Source organism: Struthio camelus, chromosome 1, assembly GCF_040807025.1.
Source record: "Struthio camelus isolate bStrCam1 chromosome 1, bStrCam1.hap1, whole genome shotgun sequence".
NCBI classification, from domain to species: Eukaryota; Metazoa; Chordata; class Aves; order Struthioniformes; family Struthionidae; genus Struthio; species Struthio camelus.
Genome location: NC_090942.1, coordinates 29,908,691 through 29,924,188, shown reverse-complemented (window position 1 = coordinate 29,924,188; position 15,498 = coordinate 29,908,691).

Below are 15,498 nucleotides of genomic sequence, written 5' to 3'. Positions count from 1 at the left end.
TGTGTTTTTCTGTTATTACATTTATCAAAGGCTTTGGCCTTTGGGTGATTAGCAGAGAGAGGGTGAGCCGATATAGGTGAGTTGTCTTATGGGTATAGCTGTACCACCTCAGTCATTGAAAGTTGTGCTAGCATGAATATCCACCATGTGTGTGGACCAACAGTAGTAAGTTCATTATTAACAGGGAAAATTCATTCCATAGTGTAGTTCTGTTATTTAAACAGAATTCCAGTAATGATGAATTTTGATCAAAATGAAAGTTACTTTAATGCACCTGCCTGCAGTGGTCTTCAATTTACAAAAAAACCAAGCTGAACATAGAGTGTAGATAGTTTATAGTATTGCAGTAAACAGATAAAGGTGTAGTGGGTTTTAATGGCCTATGAAACTGAAGGCTTATACGCAGTACCATTTTTTCATGGGGGGGGTATGTTTTTAAAGGCAGTTTGTTTAAACACAGATGCAGTACATCTGTGATTTAAGCAAAGATTTTTTTTCACATTGGCTTAAGCTGAGTTTGAACAAGCTTGTATCTAAAACTGCAGGAACTGCATGCTTCCTATTTTGGCACTACTTTTCCTATGTCTATTTAAAAATTTCTAAACATTTTACCATACCTGTGTATACATGGGCCTTTAGAGGATCTAAAATAATTCTGGTAATTAAAATCTTAGAGTTATACAGGTAACAGGCAGGTTTAAACTAACAAAATTTTGTGCTTGAGGTTGTGTACCATGAAGTCTTCTTGCCTTTGGGACTGTATGCTAAAATTCTACTAGAAAATTGTTCACGTCAGAGAACGAATAAACTCGTAGACGAACAGCACCGTTTGAGACTTACTGTAGGTATCCTAACCAGCATGCAAAATACGTCAGGAAAAAAGTGGCTTCCGTAAAGATGGATCATGATCAGCGTTTTGGGAGCTTTTGGCTTGAATAGCAACTGTATTTTACCTACAGTACCCATGTTAAGAACTATTTGTTAAGTTTAGTGAATCATGGCTTTTATAAAATAATCTTCTATAGGAACAGCTTTTCTGAGCTGTTAGCTCATTTTATTACAATGTTCTTAATGATTGCAGTAGTTGATGTGTGTTCTCAGAGAGCAATGCCGATTGTATTGATGCATTTCCACAGTAAAGCTCCTTGTGGCAGCAACTCTGTATCTTTCTTAAAGACAAGAGATAAATCTGAAATCTTATTTTAGCCCAGAAATGTTTCCGTATTTGGGAAGTGCCTCTCTGGTATCTCCTCCCTCCCTCTGTGTGTGTGTGTGTGTGTGTGTGTGAGCATGTGAGTGTGTATACCATCTGTTGAAAGACTTCAGGTAGTGTTGAAGATGACAATAGTAGCTTTAGAGTCCCACAGGAATTATATTTTTTTCTTTTAACCTTCTAAAAGTTCTGCCAGTTCTTCTCACTTCCAAAGAGAGCAAGGGAATCTTAGCTCAAGTTTGGCATTAGGAAATTGGAAAAAGTTCAATAAAAGTAATACCTTGCACCCACTTCCAAGATGCGCTTTTTCACTGTGCTGAACCTACTTGAATATGAAGTTGATTACTTGGCACAAAATTCAACCTCTTGATCTAGCAGCTTCTTCATAAGCATTTTTTCTTATGGTATATACTAGTGATTTGGTGCTAGTGACGTAAAAGGATGGTCTTTCTCTCCTTTATAAATCTTTGATATGAGGGGCTATTACTACTACAGTTGGAAAGAGATAAATTTCTCTAATCATTCTGCAGGACAGGCAGATGTTGAATTTGATTAGGTAATATTAATCTCTATATGGTTTTTAGTATATCAGTTCATGTCGCTTACAAATAATTCAGTAGAACTCTAAATACAGTCCACTTTGCCTCCTTTATGTATACACATTATAACAGTTGTTAGTACAGTACACTCAATACTCATAAAATACTGATGTCAGATGAAGGGTGTGTACTACCTGTTATACTTTTAATAGTATCTTACTAATTTTTATTCTGATATGCATATGATATTTTAACTGCTGAAATACTCCACTATAATTGAGGCTTTTTATATGATCTCAGTAGGGTATGTAATTGTGCCCAAGCGTTATACAATTCCTCTTCAATCAGTAGTGTAGGCTTCTGCAATTTGCCTCGTCTCCAGTTTGCACAAAGTGACCACAGTGTGATTATGCTGCATTCCAGCTTTTGTGTGTTTCACACTACAGTCATTTTCCGCATTGACTGCCTTTGTTTATGTAACTTTATCTGTGTTTTTTTTCTTTGCTTTTCAAAGAAGAGAACAGCAGTGGCTGTTATTACAGAGGTCTAGGGCCCTGCCCAAATGTATGTCCTGTTGTAAGTTATTTCTTCATCTTTTCTATGTGTGTTCACTACTGTATGCAACTGCTAGTCAAATAGGCTTGTGAAAGTGATATGTTTGAGACTTTGGAATGTAAAGAAGTAACTGTAACTCAACAGTATTTTACTTTTGAAATATATAAAGTTCAAAATGTATTGATTCTTTAGAATGCATGCAGAAGACATTTTGAAGGATTGGAGGCTCTGAACTTGTGCACTTCAATTACTTTATGCGTTTATGTAAAATTGCAAGAGTAGCTAGCACTCTTACTATAGTAGAACAGCCTCTGAATGTGGAGTAATATAGTTGAAATCAATGATATTTCCCATGGAGTAATGTTGTACTTGTTCACAGATGTACAGTAAGAGTCTAGGGAATCTGTGCTCTAGGTCCAAGTCTACACAGTGGGGCAAAACGATCTTTTAAGATTTTTCACTATGCTACTATAGTTTCGATACAAAATAGAGAAACCCATCTTTATGCATCATAATTTTTTTATAAAACAGAACTTCTAACTTCTGTAGTGTTTCTGCGACTTTGTCTCATCACTACAGGGTAGATAATGATGTTGACTCTTTTATAAAGCACATATTCTGTGTTTACACAAATCTTGCGTTTATCAAGAATAGGCCAGTCTTACTTATTGAAATAAAGAACTGAAATTTCTCCTAGTTGAGATGGACCTTATCATAAAGTCTTGCAAACTAGGAATCTTTGATATAGTTTTCCTCACAAACTGAGATCAGTGCATTATTCTAAAATTAGCAGATTGTACAGTGGAATATTTTATGCTAGCTTTTGGATTCTGCACTGCTTTCAGGTACTGAAGACTAATAAGAGTAAGCTTGCAAACAGAGAGGTATTAAACAACATGGGTTTGCTTTCCTCCCTAGGAAATGTAACTCCATTTGTCTGTTTCTTGATGTGATGAAGAGACACCTTGGTTACATGTTTAATGTAGACTAACAGCAGTGGCTTAGAATCCACAATATTGTCAAGGTCGTTGTGGGTAGGATGTGAAGGATAAAGAGAAACACTATGCAAGGATTCCACTACTGTTGAGGACTGCTGTCTCTGCATCAGTAATTTACTTTGCAACTACCCAGCTTTCATGGGGTTAAGTTAAAGAAAATTAAGGTGTCCGTGACAGAAATTTCATATTCAATCTTGTTTCTTCAAAAAGAATAATTACACATATTTACGCAATTACATTGTAGTAAACTATTATGCCAACTTAACTGTTGCACTTATTCTAGTAAAAGTACATTAAACAGCAATCCAAAAGCAATTTAGCTGCTGAAGGCATTATTTTCTATCTAATTATTCACAAATTAATGAATAAAATTGAATTCCAATCACTGAAAAAATGAAGCAATGGTGAGAATCAGAACTACAGATTATTTAAAGCTATGCAATGCATAACAGAATTAAAGCTTTCTTTTATTCAAATTCAATGCTTAAAAAAGAACAAATCCATCATCTTGAAATTTGACTTGTAGCTTGACATTAAAAATAATATGAGTAGAATTTTCAGTGGGGTAAGCACAAAACTAGTTCAAGTAGTGTCACTCTCAATTAATGTACTCAGGTGGTGTGCCCATTAAAATTCCCACTTGTGGGTTCAGCTATCTATGCAAATGGGGTCATTACCTGGAGAATTTAATTGGGTATGACACTGGGAGTAGGAATTTTCCTTTCAAAATAAACCTACTTGCACACATTTTCACTAGAAATGTGATTGTTACGTGTACTTCATATTGTTTGGCTCTATAAATATTTACCAAAATTGAGAATGTCTTCACTTATTTATTTTTTTACAGGTGATTCATAAATGATCAAAATGATTTTTAACTTGTTCCATGTATTGCATATGCAAGTCTTGTTACAAAACACCTTTGGTGAAAATGTATTATTTTTGTTTTGAAATTATATTTTTACATGTTTCGTATCCTTTTAAAGGAACTAGTTTTGTGCTTTAAAGAACTGTAATATTTTTATATACACATGTAGGAAAACAGTATATAATACTGAGTTTGTATCCCACATGTTTGTTTATTTGGGAAGGAGAAAAATATGCTGTGTTTCTGAGTAGCACTAACTTGCAACTTCTATTGCAAGTTACTTTGCAGAATCATTTGATAAGGCTGGAACTGAAATACATTAATTCCAAAATACACACACTAATTAATTACAGAAACACAGAAATACATGGTTGGAATAAACTTCTAGAGAACTTTTGCAGTCTAAGCTGAAACGGTAGCTAAAGGTGTGTTCTTGAAAACCACTGAGGAAGGGAATTCTTCCTCAGTGGACAGAGCCTGCTGTAGTACTTACCGCTAGAAAGCTTTTTTGTAATATCTCATTTAATATTATTTTTATTTCTGCAAGTAAGATTGATCTATCCATGTTCTGTTACCAGTGGTTACGTAGAACCAATCACCATTCTCTTGTCATAACCTTTCATATATTTGAAGGCTGTGTACTCCTGCCTAGTTTTCTCTTGCCTAGTCCAAAGAATTACAGTGCAGTTTCTTCAACCTTTCTTCTTGAGCACGACGTTCATTTCACGCATTATATTACGGTATGAACTGTGCTTCTTATTTCAGAGTGTCACAAGCCTGAGAAAAGAATTTGTGCAGGGACTTGCTGTGGTGATGAGAAGTGTAGGTGTTGCACTCTGTACTGAAGTAAGGAATACATTCATGTCTATAACATGCATGGGTTTCTGTGGCAAGAAATCTGACAGTACTTCAGTTGGGCCTTAACTTTGGTAAAAGAAATAGTCCTAAGAATCAATAACATTATGATTTTCTACCTACAGCTCTTGAAAGATGTTCATAAGGTTCATAGAACGCTGAAATTTCCAGGACAAAGATCTACAGTGTTGTCTCAGCAAAGAAAAAGAGAAAAGGAAGCTACAACGTTCTTCCAGCCTGTCCACATTTGTCACTTGTGTTTTTGCTCAGTCGGAACATTCAGTTTCTTGCCATTTCTGTTTGGCAATCTTTTTCTTGAGGGGGCATTTTAATATAAACAAGCTGCATTTCAGAAGACTGATGCTGCCTTACTACTCTTTCAATGTTCAAAAATAATAATTAAGATAACTTGAAGAAAGTTAATTCCATTCCCAGGTGGAACCGTGCTAAGCTTGAGCTGGAAATAATTATGAATTACTTATCGAAAAAGTACTAATGCAGATAAACATAGTTTTTGGGAAAATACCTCTTTGTTATATGAGATTAAAAGTTTGGCTGACAGAAGTAATTGTAACCCATAAATTACTTGAGATCTTAAGGTATCTAACTTACAGCCCATGTGTCATCCTGAACTGTAGAATTTCACTGTAATATGTGCAGATGCTGTAGACTGAAAATGGAGTAACTAATGGTCTCCAAAAGTAGTTGTCAAAGGGAAATTACTGTTGACTAGGGTGATAGTAGAGAGGTTCTTCAGAAATGAGTACTGTGCCTGACACTACCCTGTGTTTTCATCAGTGATCTGAGACACTGCTAGTAGAATTTGTAGATGGAACTGTTGTTGGCAGAACAATAAAATATATGCATTGCAGTAAGGCACTTTATTTAGAGTTTTCTGGATATGGTGAGCGGGGCCTATTCTAAGAAAACATATTTCCATGCTTTGAAAGGGAAAGGAAGAATTTAGGATTTAGTTTATAGAAAGAGGAGTCATTCTAAATGCTTTGATAAGACTTGAGGATCACGATGAAGAGGGAACTGAACAATGCTTTTCAGTTGAAGTGCTGTGGCCTTTCATAGTGACCTTTAAATTTTTAAATGGGTAATGCAACGAATAGAAGCAGGGAAGAACGTGTACTTAGGAAACCAGTTTCAGAACACTGCTTTCTGATGTTCATGTTTTGAAAAACAGAACTAGTCCAAAAGAGAGCCACTGGAATGATTTGGAATGACAAAATTGCTTTATAAGAAGAGAATTGCAGAGCTAATCTATTCAGTTGTACAGGTATCTTCACAGGAAAAAAATAATGTGTACTAAAGCTTTCCTTACTCTACAAGAGCGATGCGACAAGAGCTGATATCTAAAGGCATACAAAAATTGATGTTCAGTTTCTTACCTGAATTTAACTGTGAAGTTAGTAATGAGTAAAACAAACTACCAAAATCAGCATTGGATTATCCATCTCCTGATGTTCTTAAGTCAAGGCTGAATGCATTTCTGAAAGGTAAGCTTACCTTTAAATGTGTGTGTGTGTGTATATATATATATATACACATGCATAATATGTATAGAAAACAGAACTTTATATGTGTAATCAGTAAAGAGTGAATTGAATAGAATTGAATTTCCTTTGATATTCACGTGGTTAGATGAGGTAATATAGTAGCACATAATAAATTTCTTGTCCAGCAGCACTGATAAATATATTTTGATGATTTGAATGGAATTTGTGGAATTTTCAGAATTCCATTAAACCTTCATGGGCACAATATGTCTTTATATTCTAGGTCTATAATAAAAATAATAGTATTCTCGATTATTTATAACACCTATGTTCAGAGAGATCCTCAAAAGAGGAAGCAACATTTCCTGCCTCATGCTCTATAAGCGCAAGATAAGTTTATCAGATAAAGCAGGGGACAGGCCTTAAGTGTACAAGGTGGATTGCCCCTTTACCAACTTCCCGTAACAATTTCTACAATGTCTGTTTTTTTTTTGCCCTTTCCACTTACTGGTGGTGGCACAAGAAGTATCAGTATATGTGCTTAATATACCAAAATAGACTTGAAATGGTGCTTTTTCCTCTAGTGCACGATCACCACAACAGCAAGGCATATGTCCTTTCTCACGGTGGCTCTCTGGGATAACACGGCTGTCACAGATATTTTCAATACCAATATTCAAATATGGAGAATGTAGGTTATAGTTCTGGACTAATAATTCAAATGAAGATTAATTTCTATTGCAAAAATGTAAAACACATTAAATGTTAATTTCAAGGGCAAAGCTAAATTGAAGTCCCTAAGAAAATACTTTAAATTAGATGAATTACCTGTAAAACAAACATCATAGATAAAAAGTGAGTTTACTTAATATAAAAAAGTTAATAAAATGGACTGTGAAAAGAAGATGAGCAGCAGTGTTAAGATAAATAGTTCACTCACACTGAAATATAATGTGAAAGTTCATATATTCTGTAGAAGTTTATTAAAAATTTGCAAGACAAAATACGATCCAGTGTATTAAACAGAGGTCCACTGGAGTTTGGGTGTTGTGAGCTGTCAGTAGTTCCATCATAACTATTACAAATCTACTCTGAAATATTATAAGAGCAAAACTATGGAGCTAGAAGGTCCAGTGCTTATGGGCCCATAGAAAAGAAGTGGATGCAGGATGATTCCTGGCGTTTTTGTGAATTATCCTTCCACATGGTGCCGTGCAGGAAATTATAAAGAGGATGAAAAGGTCAGGAGTGTTCAAAGGCTTCACTGCATATTTTACTTCCCTGCTCCTCCTTTAGAGGTTAGTGCAATACTGTGTTACATTAATTCAACAGTAGTTTAGCATTCCCCTACTCCAGGAGAAAGTTAACTTTCAAACTATGCAATTAACATTTTTTTTCCCTCAAGCTCTTCTTTGGTTCTGTGGTGTTCTGTGAGCGAGTCAAATGATAAAATGAAAATTGACCCCTATGGAAATCGTAAGCAGTTTGTTAGACTATATTTTGAGACTTATGGGAATTTCTTCAATGACAAAAATATTTTTCCCCCTATTTTTGGGCTGGTTTCCTGAGAGAAAAGGGCTTAATGATCTACTGTGCTGTGTATGTTTGCATATTTGTTCATCCATTTTCCTATTCCCCACTAATAAATTTTAAGCCTGTTGGCCAATTTCAACCAAATGAAAAATGACAGCAGGAACAACAAAAATTTGGAAGTTTAATAAACAAAGATATTAAGATAAAGGAGAGGCCTATTACTACCCCACTGAGGAAGAGTTTGCAGAATTTGCTCAACTTCTACAAGCTATCAGAGAATCCACACAAGGGAGACTTTCTGAAAGTGTTTAATTATGGAAAAACCTACAGTTGAAGCTCATACTTCGTTAAACATAAGGGCATCAAACTGATAGACTCAAATCATACAAATGAAATGAAACAAGGTTTCATTAATTCCACTACTCATGGAACAAGTTGTTTTGTGTGATTTAAACATGATTTCCATAACTGTGAGTCGTTTAAATTGCTTTTAAAATAAGTAAGTCCCACTTCTCTGTCTCCTGTTTTGTAGTGCATGTTTTTTGAATCATTATAGTATTCTCCTTTAATGATTCAGTGGTTCCCCCCCGCCCCACACTAATAGCTGTCTAAATCCGTTGTTTCAGGGTAGCTTTCCTGTAGCAAGCTAGAATGGGCTAAGAAATTTCTTTGAAAGGGACTAAGAAAAAATACAGATCTCAAACTTATAAAGAGCTCTAAAAGAAACTATATTTTATTAGCAGATGTCCTTGTTTATTTTCTTTGTGCTAATAACAGCTTTTGCCTCCAGACTAAATTTTAAAACGGAATCCCATATGTAATACTGAAGCAACTTTTTGCAACAAAAAATTCCTAATGAAAAAATGCATAATGCACTGCATAATTACATTCCCAGTTAGCATTAATAAAGTATTATATGCATAATTTTTACAACTTGAAGTAGCAGTGTGGTTGTCATGTATTACTGTACACATAGTTTGATTGTTGCAGAGTAGACATCTGCCAGAAACGTTTCAGTTTAGCATGATGAATTTACCCTAACCCTGTCAAAAAATCACATAACAACGCTAAAGTATTACTTTGAATATAGGTTGAAAAACAGAAAAAAAAATGTATTGAGGAAGGTTTTCAAATTCTCTCACAATCCAGTCATTACCGGCGTTATGGCTGGCCGTGCAGGAATTCTGCTGCTCCGTGGGGGATTCCCCAGTAGCGAACATTGCTTAATCAGTTCAGTGAAAAAAAAAAAGATCCTGTTGACTGTGGTTGATACAAGAAGGCCAGCAGCACTCCAGCAAGGATTCTAGCGCACAAAGGGCGTGCAATTTACACAAAAGTGCAAAGACTTTTTGAAGCACAATGAGCCTCCTTGAAGCCTTTTATAAAAATTAAAATATGAAATGCATGATTTGTGTTTTCAGCTCTGTCTTCTGTAATGACTGTAACACAGATGCTTGATTTTGTACTAATTACATATGAAACTGTAGGCAGTGGGGCTTAGGTTAATATCCTTGTTGAATCCTTGTCTGAGTCATCGAGGGCCCAATTCTGAGCTCAGATAAACAATAGAAGAGACATGATCTGGGAAAGTCCATACTGTCTAGAGGCCCAAGGGTAATTCTCTAGGATCCTAGCATTTCAAGAAATAGTGCAGCAGGAAAGATAAGTACTACTTCTGCATCTTTGATAAAAGATTCTTCAGTGTGGTATGTGGTTTAAATAAATGTAGGATGTATCACTTTTTTCTCAGGTTAGATCTTTTTTATGTTTTCCATAGAGGCCAAAGATATTCCAGCATATTTCAAACAGAAGATAAGATATGATCCTGGGATATAAATCACACACTGGATTTGTGTATTTTATAAAACTATTCTTTATGTAAAAGAGTTACAAATATGCATGTGCATCTGCATAGGCCCATTGTCTGCCTACCTGTATGAATATTTCCATATCCTTCAGGTAAAGCCTGGAATCAAGGGTGTGCTATCAGTATGGAATTTCCTTTAAAGGACTTTTAAACCATAAGCAAATGAACTTACTGATCACTTTTATATACAATTATTGTAAATGCTTATTTTATGACATGAATATGTTAAGCAGTAGACATACAAGTCGCTTTTTCCATTATACTATTCTATTGTTATCTGATTTTTAACACTGTATATAAAAGTCTGACAACAGAGAAGTAATGTTTTATGGCATGGGAAGCTTCTGCCTTTGTTAATCTGGATAAAAAATGTTCGCTGTTGAACCCAATATTAAACAGAGGAACCTACATCTCTCCCTCTCCCTTCTTACAAATGTACCCTAGAGTTCTTGGACAGGTGGTGTATGCTCTCCTCTCTGTCAGGAGGTTTGAGGGCAAAAACCCCCAAAGCAAAACAAAAGAACAAAACAAAAACAAGCCTACAAAACCTGCTGAGATAATCTGGAAAACTGGAAAACATATTCAAAACAGCCAAAGGGAGGATTCTTTTGTTCCTTCAGAGAACCTACTACTGATTTGGCCAGACCTTCTTTGTCTTTCTTTCATTGGCAGCTCTATTTTTCCCCCTTTTTCCTGCACTTGTCCCTTCCTATCGGCTTCACTCTTTGTCCGTCCGTCTTACCTTTTTCTCCAGTTGTGTTTCTCTGAACTCTGTTGCTTCCTCCTTACCTCTGATTTAGCTAGTGCTCTCTGAAATAAATTAACCTTCTCCTCAAAAGTTTGGAACTGACATGAGATTCACTGCTATCACATTGCACGTGCTACTTTCATATTAATATCCTTCCCCTCATCCTATGTTTTTCTTACAGGGACAATCTGCTGTTCTAAGTTAGCAGAGTATGCAGTGTACTGAAGACACTTTCTTGGCTGCTTATGATGCACTTTGATAATAAACATGGTCAATAACAGTTGACAATTTGCTATCTCTTAGCAAATGTAATTAGTAACATTGTACCTCTGCTTGGTCTTCCAGCTGGCTCCCTGAGGGCACTGAAAACAAAATGAATGAAATCTAAAGCTATTTAAATTTTGTCAGCCACAGGATAACAGTTTATCTTGTTAAGTCATTAGAAATTTTGAGCTACGTGAACATGATAGGTGACTACTCAGAAGTTGAGATCTTCTGGTACTTCTTCACTGACCAAACAGGTCTCATCAACCAACATTCTAGGTATTACAAAATATAGTTTGTAGGTACCAGTGTGACCATCCACTCTAGAACAAACAGTTAAGTCCTGTTCTGTTCTGTTTTCCTACAGTGCTTTTGGCAACATAATGCCTGCACGCCTTTCAGATAGGCATAATATACTACTTCCACCACAGGAATTCATTCTATACTTTCTGAATGTTCTGTTTTTACAGCATTTTGTTTCTATGTTAAACTGTAAAAGATTCTACCTACGCATTACAGAGAAGAGAAGATGAGAAAAGTATGCTTTGCACTCAGACCAGCACATTATCTTAGCTTCCTTTGGAAAGGTTTGCTCAGCTATATCGATTCATCTCCTTAGAAGGCTTTACAGATGAATGTTATCCCTGAGAAATTAAGCTCTTTTATGCCTGAAGAGGAAGATTCCCTTTTTATATCTGGTGGGCCCAGGACATTGACTGATTTCAACATACAGTTTGAGAAAACTTGAACTCTATGGGAAGACAGAATAAAGAGCAAGGAACAAGTTTTCTGTGCTTTTTGCAGTCCAAATTGCTGAGGAGAGAGTGTTTATCCTAATGATGTCCTGTGGGCTGCTGGCTTCATGTCCAATACATAATAGTTCAACATGTGGGAGAGTACGTTTAAGTAAGTTTGTCTTTCTTCCCTCTCCTGGATGTGATGATGTTTCTGAGGAATGAGAAATAGTAGAAAGCTTAATTTTGTTTTACGTGGTGTAACATTAGAGCTTAGCACTGAAGAGATATCCAGGAAAGCTCTTGTCCTGTGAACTTTCCTTTCCAATCACTGAATTTATCTCTATAAAAGGTACTGCTATTTGACTGGAAGTATTAATATTTGTGCATGTGCATGGATTCCTACGGATGTTCCTTACAACTAAATAAATATTCTTGCTTGGAGTGTTCATGGTTCACATCCCACTCTGCAGTGCTTTTGTGAATAACTTGTACTGAAGGACTGAGGAGATACCCGATTCTTCTACAGCTGAATTAGGGCTGATACACGTTACACGCTGTGCTGCTGACAGATTCTATCAACTACTCCTAATGATTTTGCCTGTTTCTGAGTCCTGGACTCAGAAGGGCATCGAGTCAAATTACACATTGATAACAGTTTGCCCTGTAGCTTTAGCACACAGAAGGAATCACATTCTACTCTTAGAAGATTAGTGGAAGAGGATGCATCAAGGGAACATCACATGCAAGTATGTATGGACTTCTCTGGATAGTAAAGTCACAAGTCAAACCATCCAGGAAAGAGCAAAATCTATTCTGATGCGAGCTTCCGAAATAATGCAGTAAAACATAAGCTTCCTCATCCTTTTTGCAGACCATGTAATTCTCAACCTAGCCATAGCATAATTTATGTTTGATTTTGGGTTGTTTTCCTTCATCAAATAAACTTAATGTCAGAATATCACAAATTAGAGTGATGTCTAGATTTGCTTTATATAGAAATACAAACTAACATATACTTACTTATGAATGGCTATATTTTAGAATATCTTCACCCATGGAGATCATTGACCTACTACTGTGTGATCTACAACTATCTAGAATTTGAATGCCAGACCAGTACTTTGGTGCCTGATAAAACTTTTTTATTATTTTCAGGATTTTGTTTGGAATCATATAGGCTAAACACTTTAAAGAGCAACAACAAAATAACTTAAAAGGAAAAATTAAGAAAACGAAGACTCTCCTATGAACTCCAATATGAATTGCAATACCTGACATTTAAAAGACAATACAAGATACTGTGGGACTTACAATGATATGCTAGACATCAGCACAAAGACTTATCTTTATTTCATTTGCAGTATTTCCACTGTCTGAGGCCTCCTCCTTCTTCTTGGTATGCTAATGACCAAATTTTGCACCAACTCACAGCATGCTGCTCAAAAGAGTGTCATCTTGAAGTAATCCTAAAAAAACTTAAATAAACCTCAGAGTACTGGATCTCACATTATTGATCAGTAATTTATGTACGGTAGAACCAGACTCAGAGTAGATGTCCATATTTCAGGTTTTCTAAATGATCTTAAAAGTCATTTAATCTACTAAACGATCCTGAATATTTCTGTTTTCCATCTATTTCAAGGTATATTTCTTATTTGTTCCATGTTTTCTTCCAATTAGTTATTAAAAGCACTAATATTATTTTTTCTTATTTTGTTTTCTATTTCTAAGAAACTAGTCACTTGGTTTCTGTTCTTGGTGCTGTCGCCTACCAGTCATAGACATAGTATACATCTCAAGAAAACGTGTTCTATCACTTCTTATATTAACTAAGGGTATCAGTGAGTGAGAAAAGAGAGCAATGCAACCAGGGGATTTATATTTTATATTTACAAACATAAGAGTTGTTTCCTGTTATGTTCCGTGTTTTGGACACAGCCTTTACTTCTCTCATTTAATATTTACTCCTCAATGGCAATAAACATTTTGGGAAGTATATACCTCTCTAAACTCTTCCTAACCTAATTTTTGTTTGTTGGCTTAGGTTGAAAGCTCTTTTATGCTTGTGTTTCACTGAATTCCTTCCACAGAAGGAAATCAAATATGCATGGTTATTAGCTTTGTTCACCATGCATGGAGAACATTTCTGACTAAGTATTGGTTTCAAGGGCTGATAGTCTCTTGATTGGACTTAAAATCTATTGTGTTTGTTGTTTAAGGTCAAATGTCTCAGTATAATCTTTCCATAGAAGCAACTCATAAGATTGTAGTTTAACAGGTCCGTTTGTAATTTTTTCCCTAGCTTTCTTGATCTGAAAAATGACAATGATGGTATTTGAGTTTTCTGGGAATTTCCGTGCTGTGGTGCATCTTGTGAGCGGATTTTTTTCTAGTTCTGCTTCTGGGCTCCCTCTGATCTTTATAATATACAGTGCAGTGCTGTCTTCCCTAGGCATTTCTCTTATCATTTTCTTAACTTATTCTTCTGTTGCTCGTACAGGAGTAGCTTGTGGAGCTATGCAAAAGAATCATTCACAATACCAGCTAAACTGGAGAAGAATATTTTTAGGATTCCACAGAAATGAAGAATTATACCTTTCTTATTCTCAAAATGAGGAAAAATGAAGATTCTGCAGTCATCTAAATAGCCCTTCCCCTTGACCTGCAAAGCCCAACAATAAGTGCAAGTGTCTTATCCATTAAAGATACAATGTTCTTTCATAGGAACAGCTTTGTTTAGGACTGTATTAAGATCATACTGAGTAAACAAAAAGGCTATTGAACCAAAGCCAAACATTTTCTCATAAACATGTATTTTTAAAAGCTGAACACCTTTTCTTCCCTCCCTTCCCCCCTCCGTTTAAGCACCAGCAAACCACTACCCCTCATACAAAGCAAATACAGAGTGGAAGTAAATCTCTGTTCTCCCTGGAAAAAAAAATATTTCCTTTTGAATAGCTATGTATGTCCTACTGTATTTGTTTTTCTTAGTTTTTCAGTCAGTTTTCAGTGGTATATAACTTGCGGTTTCCAATGATATATTGATCTTCATGTTTAAATTTGCTTGTAGTTTTGCTCCCTGCCATAAAACAGAGTTGGAAATGCTGGAGCTTATGTGGGCCCAGTGGTCTACCTCATCATGTGGCTTACAGCATCTATCCCACCAGCTGGTGCTAAGAGAAAACCTACTACATCTTATTTTCTTCTCCCACTTTAGTTTCCTCAGCGCAAGTGCTTGTAAATATTTAATTTTTCTTTTCCTTTGATTTTTTACTGTACTTATTTTGGGCTTGAGCTAGTGTTCACTAAATTGAATGAGAGCTAAGAGTCAAAGAGATAATATTTCATCTTGAGAAAAAAAAAATCTTGCTAACGAATACTCGTCCTGAAGTATTTGTATCATGCGCTTGTGGACATGAAAGACTATGCAGAAGCTTGTACTCTGAAGTCTGTTTGCCAGTCTATCTACACAAGGTTGGTCATAAAGTAATTTTTTCACTTTCTGTTTTCCGCTTAACACAAAATGCTTGTTACCATGGGATTAAGCAGATCCTAATACTCAACCTACAACTCTGTAGGTCCACACAATACCTGTGACTCTTTATAGTATATAGTGTTGTGTTTATATCCTAGACTGTCTTAACTTGGTGGGGACCATAGAATTGGCTGATACTTTTAGACGCATTTTAAACCTGCTACTTGGTGTTTTATTACTTCTCAGAATGGAGATTTACATTATAAAAGTGCTGTAGGCCATAGCCAAACTGAGAATACATAAAAAACTGGAAAATTTCCCCAATTCTCCTTTCATTTTAC